The following is a 14572-nucleotide window of genomic DNA, read 5'->3' on the forward strand; positions in this document are numbered from 1 at the left end:
AAACTGCATCCTTGGCAAATTTCTATATCATTGCTGTAGAGGTAAAAAGCTGAGCAATGATGAGTATAGCAATTTTGTTGCATTTGAGTCGCAAGATCTGGATTGAAATTTTTGTTCTGCAACTTTGTAGTTCTGTGATTTCAGACAAGTCATACATCTATTTGGAGGCTTCATTTCTCTTTCTATAAAATGGGAGCAATTATCTGCCTTGCCTGAGAGGATTAGTAAGAGGATCAGATGAAACGCTGCACAAGAAAGGTTTTTTTTTAAGTGCTGCTCAAATGACCAGAATCCTGTAAGCTTTTTGCCCAAGATAAGGCAACTGTGTCAGAAGATCTGAGGGGGCATTCATCTTCCTGAAATACACACTAACCCATCTGCCTCAGGTGAAGATAAGGGTAGAGTAAGCAGAAAGAGAAGGGAGAGTGGTGGTTTGATGGGCAGGAACCATATGCTTGGCATCATGCACCTCTTGCATCCTTGGAGAAAAGGGATTATGCTGTTACCCACAGAAATGGAGAAGGGGAGACATTAAAAACACTGCAGTACACATGGGAAGTAAAGTCCAAAGACCTGAATTCACATTTTAGATTGTCCACTTCTCTGCTGGCTGCTGAGACTACTTTTCAGTATCTTGGTTTCCTGCTCCAAAGAATGGGAAGGCTGAGTAGTGATGCCTCTTTCCTAGTCCCATGAGATTGTCTGCCAATTCAATAACATAAAACAAATGATGGCATTTGCCACCATGCCTTCTCTATACTCCTTCCTCCCATACCTCTGCATCATGCCTCATTCCTTCTGTGAAACTGACTTCTTTGTGTGGCTGATAATTATACCAATTTCTCAAATATACTGTTGAGCATGGTTTGCAATTGGTTAATTTTTCACCCTTCTAATGAAACAGGGCTGTTTTGCACATTCTTCAGTTGTAGGCTGATGGGGGTTCTCCAGACTCCCTGCAAGATTTCACAGGAGAGGCTGAACAAACCAGCCTCATGAACCTGGTGTCAACTTCAGCCAGAAAGGGTCCCTTAACTAGTCTACATATGACTTTTCCTAAAATATCTCCTGAATCTTCTTCTTTCAAAAAAGAAGAAGAGGAAGAACATTAAAAAAGTAAAAGGATAATACTTTTAAATTACCTTTAAAAGGCAATGGTGGTAAAGGAACAACTTAAATCAACCATTAGCTTGCCCTCCATTAGCTTGCCAGATTGTAACAGGTCAAACACAATTATGTTAAATAGAAAGATGAACAGACTGATAGTGGATTGGATGGATGGATGGATGGATGGACAGACAGAAGTATGTCTTACACAGGGGATGCATCTCATGATGGAGGCAGGGAGGTGAGACACTTTTGACCCTACATGTGGCTGCCATAATATAAGCTCTTCTTCAGGTTTCTCTGGATTTGGAGATGTCACCACTGCTGGGCTTCAGGTCACACACATGTTATATAAAAAGGGAATTTGAAAGCCCTAGAAGTTTCTTTTTGTACTGAAGTTTTTCTCAAAGAAGGCCTATTTCACAGGTTCTCATGAAGGTGTCCAAATACCTGATTCTCAGAGGACACAGGGACTCATCAGGGATGCCATGCAGATGGGTCCAACCCACTTTCTCTTCACAAATGAGCAGCTGCAGCAGTAACAATAACAATACAACCATACTGTGTTGTGACAGGCCCTGGGCTAAGTATGGACACATGACATTATCCCTTTTCCGATGAGTACTATGCAAGAGTGGCACCAGTACCTCCCTTTTATAAATGAAAATAGCTAAAGTCACAGGAGTTCTCTACCTCACTCAAAATCACAATTGTGCTGACTTGTGATGTGGAAATTAGAACTCAGGCCTTCTTTTTAGTCCCAACCCCAACTTTTTTTCAGTGCTCTAAGCTGATTTAGCCTTTTGCTCAATCCCTAATGGACACTTTCTGGAGTTTTGATACATTTTAGGCCATTGTTTCAGTCCTCTCCAGCCTTATATTCCCACAGTGATTCTAGTCAACTTATTACACATTTAATCTATTTTGGCTCTATTAGTTAAAGACTGGAAATGGGACAAATAAAAGTGTGAATAATTGAAGAAATGTACTGAGAAGTTGAATGAATGAATGAATGAATGAATGAGTCACATTGCAAAACACTAAAATGCAACTAAGTCAGTGCAGACTGGGGCCTGGGGTGGAGATCAGTGAATCATGCAAGTTTATGTGTGTCGGGGGGGGGGGGGGAGTGGGGGGTCCTGGAAGCAAAAAATAGAAAATCTCACAAAAATATTTAAAGGTTGAGGACACAGGCCTGTGTTATAGGACAGAGAGATGAATGCAGAGATCAGGGCTAGGCTACTTCACATGTATCTGAAGGATAAATACACACAGGCTGAGCTTTCAGTCCTGGTGAAGGGAGGGAGATAGTGGCAGCAGCTATAACATCCTGCTTGGTGCCTCTGGCACAGGTCTCACTGCAGGCTCCAATCCAGCCTGTATAATAAAGAACAGGATGCAGGTGATGGGAGAACCACAGGTCCCAGGGAGATCAAGGCACACGCTTTTATGCCTCAATTAAAGTTCAGCTTGTAAGGCTTTCAAACACAGTTTAGCCTTTCTCTGCTGGGCTGGGCCAGACACAAAGACATGCACTGGGCCTTTCTGGAGCACAGAGCCTGTGAGTCTGTCTAATTAACAGTTCCCTCCTGCTAAAGGGAATAGGGATTTGGTACACAACATGGTCTGCACGTGAGAATGGAAACGGTAATACACACAGTGGACTGAGTGGGCTGTCTGCTCACGATTGCCTGTCTCAGCCTGATAAGGCTGCAGGACACAGAAGTGTGAGGGAAAGAATTAAGAGAGAGAGTTCTAAGCAGAAAAAGGAAGGAAAGTGGGGAATATACAGAAGATGACAATTCACCATGTGCAGTGTGGTGGGAAGAACATCCACGTAAAGTCAGAAAATGTCATCCTCTTGTGTTCTGGCTTCGCTGCTTTCTTTGTTACTTTGGGAATTCACAGAGATCCTTAAATCCTACTTGCTTGTGAGAAGACAAGACCTCCCCCAACCCCCATGGGATTGACTCTAACTCCTGTTCTGAGAAGTTTTATTTATTTATTTTTTGGGAGGTACTGGGGATCAAACTCAGGTCCTTGAGCTTGAGAGGCAGGCGGTAGAACCACTGAGCTAAATCCCCAGCCCCGAGAAGTTTTATTTTAATATGCTCTCTTGGGTTCATATGGATTAGGCACCTTCCTATGGAACCCTAAATAAGTAACCATTCTTGTGGTGATGGTTTTGTAGGTGTAGATTCCAAATTTTATGGGAGTCTATACATGAAGTTTGTGCAGCTTTTTGGCTAATCACATCCCAGTGAAGAGAACAGGTGTGTAGGAGGGGCCAGATGAAGCCCAAGCCCACAGATGTCAAGGTCGTCCTGTGGAGGGAAAGGCTAGAGTGTCTACCATGTGTCCTGCATCTTCGCCGTGTTTGGTGGTTTGGAGAAAATTCAGACGCCCATCTGCCCAGGAGCAGAGACTGGGCTCCTTCTCACCACTGCATCTGGCTAAGTCCTTCCCTGAGTTTGGAAAGCAGGGTCATGCAACCAGGGAGGACTGGGATCAAGCAGGAAGAGCCAGGGAGGCGGTAGCAGCGACTCCCTCCCTTCTCTAACAGCACCTGTTTTCCCAACCTCAGACAAGTTTTGAACCGCCCCGTCTAATTTGTATGTATCTGTGTGTTCTTGCCTTCCGCACTCGGATCCCTAAGTAAAATTATATTACCGAGGGCGAGAGGGAAAAAAAGAATATGTACGTATATATCCTTCCAAAGAAAAAATTTCAATGCATTCACTTCAAATAGCCCATTCATCCCCCAGGGCTGGTGAGAGCTGCAGGAATCCGAACGCGTCCCCCGTCAATAAAGGGACAGGGAAGCGCACGGCGCCCACCTGTCCGAGACTTCCTGTCATTCTCCGCGAAGGCCGGCGAGGGCGAGCCTCCCCGAGGCAGCGGAAAAGCGAGCTCCTTCCTTCTCCAGCGCAATCAGGAGGCCCCACCCTTTCAAAGCCCCATTTTGAAAGAGGCCGGCGGCTTGAAAGGCGCCTCAGAGTCACTTGCCGGTCTCCCGGGCTGCACAGCAGGAGCCGCGCAGTCCCAGAGCGCAGGCTGCAGCCCTGAGCCCAGCCCAACGCAGCCCAGCCCAGCCCAGCCCAGCCCAGCCCAGCCTTGTGCAGCCCGCCCAGCCCGGGCGTTAGGCTCAGCTCAGGTCCCAGTCTCTCGGAGCCACCAAGACCCGCTCCTGCAGCAGGAGTCCCTGAGAGACAGCAGCAATCAGGCTGAGCTTTCGATTCTTCTTTTTTAGTTCACTTACTTCAAAGTTTTCCATATGAAGCTGCTGAGAAAAGCTGATAGACTCAAGGGAAGAAAGAGTGGCAAAGGGAGAGGGGTAAAATATTACAAGCAAAGAAAATAAAATTTAAAAGAACATAAAGCGACCTACAAGAACGATGAAGCTATTCTGAGCTTTGTTGCCTCTATTCCTGACTGGCCGCTGTACCTTCCAAACCGACAGACAGCTAAAGCAGTGCAACATGGCACACGGGGCCACGGGTTACCAGAACTGCGGTCAGCCTCACCATGGGATTGAAGATGGAATCACCCAGGAGAACGGCAGCGGCTGCTTAGGGGAAACCACAGGTTTCCTCTCTAGCAGGTTATCAGATTAATAAGTGTGAAAATGATTCATTCCTAGAAAAGGCTCCCCCAGGCAACTCACTTCCCTAGTATCATCGATGAATCCTCAAACGCAGCTTTCACTTCGAGATGGGACAGCCAGACCAAAAAGGTTAGGTGACCTACTCAAGTTAGCACATCCTCTGGGCTGAGACTTGGATTCAAAAGTAGCCCCTGTAGTTTTCAACAGGCACTTCTATCAGCAAATAAATAAGTAAATGTATAAATAAACAAAGGCAATTAAAGAAAGAAAAATGGAAAACTGGCTAATGTGGGCTCTAATCCAGTACTCCCAAGGCGTGGAAACCCACAGATCTGAGCATATAACATGGCCCTCAAAATGCAATCACTATAGTAGACATTTCCTTAACCTAATATGGGAACAACATCTACCAAATGTAAAGGTGACACAAGGCTCCATGAGAAAGTCCTAAGAAATCAAATAAGCTCCAAAGAAATTAAACCAACTCTAGAAATGCATTGTGCAATAGAGAAGAGAAATCCTGATGTCATCTCCTCACAATTGGGCACATCAGTTAACTACTGAACTCCTCAGTAGCATATGTAACACCGAGATTTATTGTGAGGATCGAAATAAATAGTATACACAGAACGGTGCCTGATGCATTTTAAATGCCAAATAAATATATGTACTCCTTTTTTAAAAGTCTTCTGCAAGCATTTTCTGTTTATAACATTACTCGGTCTTCAAGAGGGAGCACTGAGGAAAGTGGGACACTCAGAATTGATGCCACCTGCCCAATTTCACTCACCTAGAAAAAAGGGACTGAGCCAGGAATGAGTCCAGGACACTCCAATTCAGGTGCATTCTCTATGTAACTCTACAGCAGAAACCTGGACTCTATCTGGGGACGCTCCTCTGAAATGGAAGTTTAAATTTGACTCAGTGAAAAAGCTCACAAGCCTGTCCTAACACATCCCCAAACGAAACATCTGCTACATATTGGGGATTCAGAGAAAGACAACCTTGTTCCTGGCACCATGGTGCCAAAAAGAACACTGGAACTTTCACATCTCTCTGGCAATTAGAAATTTAAGAAATGTATCCCAACATTAGCTTCCAGTGTTGTCCAATACATGGACTTTATTTCAAAGAAATTCCAAACTTGGGTTCTGTTTTCCTTCCATCTACCATTTTTCTTCTACATTATCTCTCAGGCTGAAAACTTTAAAGGAAACCAAAGGTATTAGTAAAGCAAAGAGAGGAAACTGCCTCTCGGACACCAGTTTAATAAGCTTTCCCATCCAGTGCAAAGATTTACTTATAATATCTTCACTGGTTCTTGAATAGCTCCAGAGATGAGTCAGTTACATCTGGGGAGGGCCCAACCCTTTCTATAACTACCTCAGAAGCACCACCTAGATATTTCTTCTTATGTGAAATTGTAAATTCCACCCACAATTCAACTTCAGTCCATTGCAGCCTACAAAATAAGCCCAATCTCTTTAGTTCTGGTTTTTTAAATATTCGATTCCAGACTTAAAATTTTGTCTATTTCAAATTCAGTATTTCTCTTACACTAAGAATTTCCTAAGAGAATACGATTTTAACAAATCCCAATCACTCTCTCAAAGAGATATAAAGAGTGTACAGTGTCCACCTTAAAATAAAAGTGCTGAGGGAGGCAAAATATTTTGTTCCACCAGAGTTCAATGGCGGAACTTCTATTTGGGGATTCTAGTTCCTTGAATGTTGTCTGAGCTTGCATTAATTTTCCTCCACCTTGGGAAAGGAGAGTTTGGTGCCAGCAGCAATATTGTTAGTTCATCTGCATCTCTGTCGGGGACAGGAGAAGCAGGTAATTAATTCTTTCTCTTCTGTGTTAGGCAGGCTGCTTTCTTTAGAAAAGTTGAGCATTCCTCATCCAGCAATGGTTTCTGCAATTAAAGCGATCCACAGCCAGGAGTTTGATTAATAGCTTTGAGGTTTTTCCTTTGCTGACAAATGAGAAAAAAGAGAAATCAGATAGAGAGAAGCTGAATGTGTTTGCTTAGCACAGAGCCTGGCTAATGTTCTTTCCAAAGAAAGAGCCACAGTAATTTCCTAGGGACTGAGGGGCAGAGGGATGATCTCATAAAAGTTTGCAAAGTAATGGATCCAGAAAGCAGATGTGCCAGTTCCTCAGGAAGACAACAGGAAGAATTGTAATGGGCCATCTCTGGATCTAGAAAGCCCCACTAACCACATGGCACCAATGGGAAAAGGAAGATCCAGAAAGGGGGCCTGGCTTTCCCAAGATTACACATCTATCCAAAGATTCAAGGCAGCTGCTGCATCCCAATTTTGGCTTTCATAAAGTCAGAGAGATCATTTGTTCAGTTAATGGGACAATTGGGCCCAACTATGAAAAAAGAAGAGACTGAGCCCTGAATCCAGAACCCTGGACCCACCCAGCCGCCTCTCCTGGCTTCACAGCTCCCTGTAGCAGAAGGTATATTTAGTGACCTAGAATAAGATCTATCAGAGGGAAATCGGCCACTTTATAAATTCTGCACATGGTTTCTAGTTTTTCTCTTTGCAAGTGTCCTGAATAATTAACATCCTTGGAGATTAGGAAACAATAATCTTCTTCTTGAGCATTGGGGCAATTTTTTTCCCTCCCAACTAATTCTCCTATGTTCCCAGAACCTCTCTTCAAAGGTCCTTGAGAACCAGGGAAGTCAGGAGGGGTGGCAGGGCTGAGTATATTGGACCAATAATGGACATCTTTGTGCTAAGGGGCTAAGCTGGAACATCCAGGTAGGCTGGCAAAGGAAGGAGGAAGCAGAGGCTGGAAGGATAATAGAGGCAGGCTGGAAATTTAAGGGCTCTTCCTGGGTCACAGATGGAATAAGGAGACAGTGAATGTGACTATGATAGCACTTAGTTCAAGGCAATGAACGGGCCAGTCAGACCGTAGTACAGCAGTTACGGGAAGCTGCAGGCAGGGGGTGTCTATTCTCAGTAGAATTCTGCTGGGCCTTGCATCATCACATTCATTGGGATAGGAAGGTTCTTCAAAGACCCGCATCCTGTTCCCACGGGGAGCCTCTGTTAGGTCTATGGTCCAGACTTCTATGAGTAAGGCCTGACAATCTAGAGGATGGAGATACTCTCATCAGAGCCTGGAGTCTCAGTAGGAAGAAAAGCCTTACTGTGGATGTAAACCTCAGCCTCATTTTTCTCATTTATCAAGTAAGTTTTAGTGATGATCAAATAAGACCTGTTTCTTATCAAATCTTATGTAAGTGTGTATACACATACACATACATACTTATACACGATTTATATACATGTGTATGTATAAACTTGGTGTAATGCTTGCTACATATTCAGTGACAAAAATCATAGCTAATAATGGCAACTGTATCTATAGCTGCTAATATAGCAAAAATATGATAATAATGATAAACTAACCAGTAAAAATAATAATAAAATCCATTAGTACAGCATGCACTGTTGATGGCATAGATCAAAGAAGGAATTATAAAATACTGCCTCTGGACCTAATCCAGCTCATCATTTTTTATCATGCAGTCCTCGAACTAAGGATGTGGGTTACAGTTTTAAATGGTTAGGGGAAAAGTCCAAAGAAAAACACCATTTCATGGCATGTGAATAGTATTCCAAAGTCAGACATCAGTGTCCTTAAATAAAACTGTCCTGGAGCATTCATTTACACTTGTCTGTGGCTGCTTGTGTGTAGCCATGGCAGAGGCAGTGGTGGCAACAAAGACCGTAGGGCCTGTAAACTCTATGATATTTACTGCTTGGCACTGGGCAGAGAAAGTTTGCTGGTCTCTGGATTACATCCTCCTTCCCTGAATCCCACCCACCATCTCTTTTAAGCTCAGTGGAGCACTGACCTTCTAGCCCTCCAGCCTGTGTCCAGGAGTGGTTTTGCTAGCTCAGGATGTACCCTGCATCCACCAGGTACTGCATCTGCATCCTACGACATAAAGATGGTGACAGTTCTCCATGTGGATGTGGGTTGATAGACACTGATCTCTAACTCCCCACAGAGAGTTGAAATAACTATTTTCCCCAGAGTGGGTCTTCTTCCTCTCCCGTGCAAACGCACGTGCTGTTCGCGAAGTCCTAACAATTCAAGTCATAATGGAAGGGAATCTCACCCATTTTATTGCCATAGTTACCAAGACTGCAAGTTTAGATGCCATATTAGCAGTAAGTACACGGTAATAATAGAAGTCAAGGAAGAGGGAACAAAAAGGATTCTGGCTCCTGTTTCTCCCCACAGCATCCTTCAGGGCAAACTTACCAGAGACAGTTTGCATTAAATTGCAAAGTTGGCAACTTTCTTTTTTTAAAAAAAAATCTTAATAATTGCTTTAAAATCTCTTGTCTTCCCCTGACTGGTTAACCCTTATGCAGCCCACCTCATCCTGAAACAATGAAAAGGAGGTGAAATGAAAAATAAATGGCCAGTGTTACCATGGAAACTAAAGTGGAAGGCAAGTGAAAGTCAATTTAAGGTTTAAATGCATATGAAGCAGATGTATATGTGTGAAACTATTTGCATATAGATATCTATCTCCTCTTCTCTCTGCTATCCATAATGCTTTCTTCCTTCCAGACCCACCTTAGGACCTTCCCCCTCCAGGGAGAGTGTCCTGACAATTTCAAGCCCCAGTAATCTCTTCCTTCTAGAACTTCATTTGAACTGCAGTCTGGACCCAGGGATTGACCTCTTAATACATCCTGCCCTGGTAAGCAACTGTTAAAAGCTTCCAGGCCACTGAGTGCCCTGTGCTGTCTTTCTGTGCCTTTGCCCTTGCTGTGCCTGCCGCCTGGAATGTCCCTGCCCCTCCTTCCCCTTGGTTAGTCCCTGTTATACCCCAACTCTTTGTGTTGACAGAAGTTTCCCTACAGTACTTCTTCAACAACTTTGCCTTCTCCCAACCTCTGTTGCCTAACTCTCATTGCAGGGAGTTAGAGATGCCTCTTCAGTGCTTAAACAGCCCATCATACCTCTCATTACACCAAGTTGTAACTGCTGTTTGCAGGAAGATCATCTCCCTCCAGACTGAAACACAGGCAGGCCAGGTCTGGGTTTTACTTTGTGCATCCTCATTGCTAACGAAAGAATACGAGAATAAATAATTCAAATCATACAACCTAGGTCAAAACACCCATTTCCATATGCCAAGAACACTTGCTAAATGTTATTATTATTGTTGTTTCTAATTATTAGGATTATCTTCAAACATACATTTTGCAACTTCCTCTGTTGATTCTAACAGGAATCTTGAATGTATGAGGCAGGCACAGAAAATGAGATAGAGGGGGCTGGGATGGGAGAAGATGTATCATGAAAAGAGGGTTACAGGACCCTGAAACCTCTGTTGCAGTTAAAATCCTCAGGTCTGTTTCTCTAAATTCACTTCTCAGAAGAAGGTCTTGGGGGAGAACATTTTCTGTAGGGCAGATTAGGGGCAACAAATAGAAGTTACAGAGCAGAGTTGATGTTGTCATGCTGAGCTCACTATTAGAAGAGGCTTTCATATGGCATAAAGAGACCCCCAGAATAGAAAGCACCCAAGGGGGCATTACATCAGTATATTACCTCAAGACTTAGGGAATGCAAACTGTGCTGTATGTACAACATTGCAAAGAGGAAACTAGAGTTTGAGGTAATAGCAGTAGTGGTGGCCAGAACTGAGTGGAAGAACTAACAATATAGCCCACAGTCTAAGCACAGATGCTTTGTTTCACAGTGACAATTCTTCTGCAGTGGTGCAGGGCTGTGGGAGAACTTGATGGAGAGTGTGACATAATCATTGTTACGCTTTCTGAAGATCACTGTATTGGCCATGAACACGATGAAGTGGAGGGAGGAGCTGCAAAGATGCTGCTTTATAATAGCCCAGTGACAGAGGCCTGAATGAGGGTAGGGGCAGTGGTGGAGACAAAGAGCAGTGACTTTAGGGACATAATAGCAAAGTGGGTGAGACAGGCTGTGCAAACTGTTCCTTCCAGTGAGGTTCCATTCACTCCGCCTGCCCTCTTGGAACACAAACCAGCCTTCCCTGTTTGCAAGAGCAGGCTTGGACTGCCACAGGGCTGCGAAGGTTGCAGTCACCTTGAGTGGATTCCCCACGCAGCTCAGCAAGGAGCAGAGCCTTCCCTCTGCTGCTCTGTCAGCTCCACTTTGCATCAAAAGTGCTTTATATGTCAGCAAGTTATTAAAGTTGAGGATTGCAGTGCTGTGTCAGGCAATGTGCTGAAACTGGGTCAATGAGGGCTGCCTGTCAGGAAGTCAGGGGCTCCTGGTGTCCCCACATGCCAGCCTTGGTTAAAAAGATACCTTGCCTGCCTCTCCCCAGGCATCCTGCAGAAGAGGACGTAATAACCCTGGAGCTTGGCCTTTCTTTTCAGCAGCTCTGGTTGTAAATAATTCCCTACACGAAGATTTGAAAGGGCCTTCTCTGTTCTCTCGGTCACTCTTTGTGCACACAGAGATGGTGAGGGCTGGCTTTTTCAAGTCTCTTTTAAATCCTGCCTTTTCAAACAGAATGGCTGTGAGAAGTGAGGACTCAGATCCTTTAAATCTTAGGCATCAACATTTCCTGTCCGCTGCTCCAGAGAGCCCAAGGATAGAGGGAACCAGACCAGCACACATACAGAAACATGGCCAGGCAGGTGAGGAAGAGACACAAAACTCCCTACAGAAGGAATGGCTATGCACCAAGAGTATAAAGGAGGTGCACATTCAAGATCAGAAGAAAGGAGAAATTCCTCTCAGGCCTACAGAGACAGAGGGAGCTACCTTAATTCGATTTAATCCAATCCAACACATACTTCCTGAATTTACAATGTAGCAATTGTGGGATACTGTAATAAATAAAACAAGCAAGACAGAGATCATTGTCCTCTTAAATGTATAATCTAGTATGATAAGAAAGAAAATAAATGATATATGTAGTAAATAATTAAATAGTATAAATTATATCGTGTGCTAGAAGGTGATCCACTATGGAAACATTTATTATAATCTGTGAAGACTTCATGGGTGAAAATCTATGAAAAGTTTATGGAGAAGGAGAAAGAGAAATGCCAAGTGTTGGAGTTATAATTTTTAAGAAGTTATCTAGTAGTGGCTTCATTAAATAGGTAATACTTAGACAAGCAATTAAAGAAGGTAAGAGAATTAGCCAAGTGGGGTCTGCTACCTGAGGTAAGTATGTTCCTTGAAAAGGAAAGAATCACTTTAAAGCCACTAAGGAGTAACAGTGTGTCCATAGGTCCAAGACACAACAAGGAGGACTCTGAGGTTGGAGCCTTGTAGGTAGTCAGAAGAACAGTAGAAAATGAAGTCTGAGTGAGATTAAGAAGAGGCTCACTCACACATCTGTGTAGGGACTTTTGCTTTTACCAAGAGTGATACGGGTAGGCCTTGCCCAAGAAGATCATCAGCTATTGGGAGAAGGTGGAAACATCACCTAGAAAGAATATTCTAGAACAGCAGTTCTCAACTCAGGGATGACTTTTACCTTCCAGGGAGACTGACCAATGACTAGAGACATTTTAGTTTGTCTCAACTAGGTCAGGTGTGCTACTGCCCTCTAGTGAATAGAGTTCAGGGGATTCCCTTTTATACCCTGCAATGAAAAGGACAGTCCTCTGTATTGAAGAACTGTCCAGTGCAAATGATAAGTACTGAGTTTGAGAAACCTTGTTCTAGCAGAAAGTCAAGCTTCCATTGGCTGCCAGTCTACATGTCGTCTGAATAAAATATGCCACCACTGTGGCAGAACAACTTTTCTATTAGGGTAAGCAAAAGGTACTGTATATTTAGAAGGCCACACGTTTCAGTTTTTCTATCAAAATTTTAAAATACTGGATGGTATATTATATTACTCTCTATACTGATACATTCATTAAATATACTTTTTTTAATAGAGGAAGAAACCCATAAAATCACATGTGCCTGTGGTGACAAGTCTTCCTGTGTCCCTGGAACCTTGTAGTCATCCATGTTGGCTTCAGTTTTTAGATTAGAACAGTTTTAGTTTTCTGGGTACCAGCTGTGTTTCCAGGCCTAAATAACTTAACTTTGTCCTGCAATCTTTCCTTTTTGGGTAGGCAGAATTATAAATATAACTTACCACTAAGTTCAGGCAAATTGTAGTCATTTTTGTAAAAACTCGCAGAACACTGTCGAAGGTAGGACAGTCTTCAGAGTTCATTTGTTCTTCATTCTCTAAGATAAGGAAAATATTTTTAATATTGTATTAGTATATGTTTGATCAAGAGAGAAGAACTGACTTATTTGCACTGGAATCAGGAAGGGGTCTTAAAAATCATTTTACTAGCTTTCATTTTTGAATCTCATATTTGGTTTATTCCAATTTCCTCAAAATGCAGCTCGTAATATTTGATGGGAAAATAAATAAATCATCATTTAATTCTTTGTATTTTGCAAAATTTTTGTTTAGTTTTCAAAGCTCTTTAATACATTAATTCTCCTAACAGCTACAATAAAATTGAAAAATAGAAAAAGTGATTCTTATCACACCTTTTACTGATATGCAAAAACTGATACTGCAGGTCCACGTGATTTGATGCAGAGCTAATAAAAGGAAGAGTCACAGAACAGAATTCCAAGCCCTTGACTTCTCTTTTAGCATTGCCTTCCAAGTCATCAGTTTTTATTATGCTCAATATGTCAGATGGTTCTTAGTACAGACTTCGGATTCAATAAGGATTTATTGAATGTATAGTTGAACCATTCTGCTTCTGGTTCATAGATTAAATCATGTTTCTGAGAATATGGATAACCATGTGATAAAAACCTGATACATCCACAGCACTCTGAAAAAGGAGATGGAGGAGGATATAAGAAAATGGAAAGACATCCCTTGATCCTGGGTAGGAAGAACAAATATAGTGAAAATGGCCAGACTTCCAAAATTACTATAAAGATTTAATGCAATGTCGATTGAAATTCCAGCAATATACTTCACAGAACTAGAGAAAACAATCCAAAAATTAATTTGGAACCAGAAGAGACCTGGAATAGCAGAAGCAATTCTAGGCAACAGAGACATGGATGGGGCTATCACAATTCCTAACATGAAACTGTAATACAAAGCTACTGTGATTAAAAAAAAAAAAAAAAAAAGCATGGTATTGGCAAAGAAACAGACCCGAGGTTCAGTAGAACAGATTCGAAGGTGCAGAAACAACTCCAGACACACTCAGCCACCTCATCTTTGACAAAGGAGCCAACCACCCTCATTGGAGGAAAGATAGCCTCTTTAATAAATGGTGTTGGAAAAACTGGATTTCAACCTGCCAAAGATTAAAACTGGATCCATACCTATCACCATGCACTAAACTAAGATCGAAGTGGATTAAAGATCTAAATATTAAGACAGAAACAGTAAACTTGCTGGAAGAGAAGTTAGGTAGAACTCTTGAAGACATTGGCATAGGAAAAGATTTTATGAACAAAATCTCAATAGCATGGGAATTAGCAGAAAGAATCAACAACTAGGATCTCATCTTATTAAAAAGTGTCTGCACTGCAAGAGAAACCACCAACAGAGCTAACAGACAACCTACAATCTGGGAAAAAAAATTTAGCAGCTGTACCTCAGACAACGGACTACTATCTAAAATATATAAAGAACTGAAAAAACTCAGAGGCCCCAAATTCAAAGACCCAATTCAAAAATGGGCATCTGAAATGAACAGACATTTCTCAGACAAAGAAGTAAAAGCAACAAATAAATATATGAAAAAATGTTCAACATCACTGGTCATTCAAGAGATACAAATAAAAACAACACTGAGATTTCACTTCACCCAAGAAAGAATGGC

The 14572-nt window shown here is 42.4% G+C and overlaps 1 protein-coding gene across 1 annotated transcript in view; it reads right to left on the reverse strand.

Moving 5' to 3' along the window:
* The window catches only part of LOC147826108 (uncharacterized), an 88162-nt gene that overhangs the window by 54233 nt on the left and 19357 nt on the right, over nt 1–14572 (reverse strand). Inside the window, exons 2-3 of the mRNA XM_087183296.1 lie at nt 12856–12950; nt 9719–9823 (exon numbers count right to left, since the gene is read on the reverse strand). The gene's annotated coding sequence lies outside the window, so the exon portion shown is untranslated. The remainder of the gene's footprint in view (nt 1–9718; nt 9824–12855; nt 12951–14572) is intronic.

This window comes from Heterocephalus glaber, unplaced genomic scaffold, assembly GCF_053883595.1.
Source record: "Heterocephalus glaber isolate CG9 unplaced genomic scaffold, H.glaber_assembly_v1.0 deba00001479, whole genome shotgun sequence".
Taxonomy (NCBI): Eukaryota; Metazoa; Chordata; class Mammalia; order Rodentia; family Bathyergidae; genus Heterocephalus; species Heterocephalus glaber.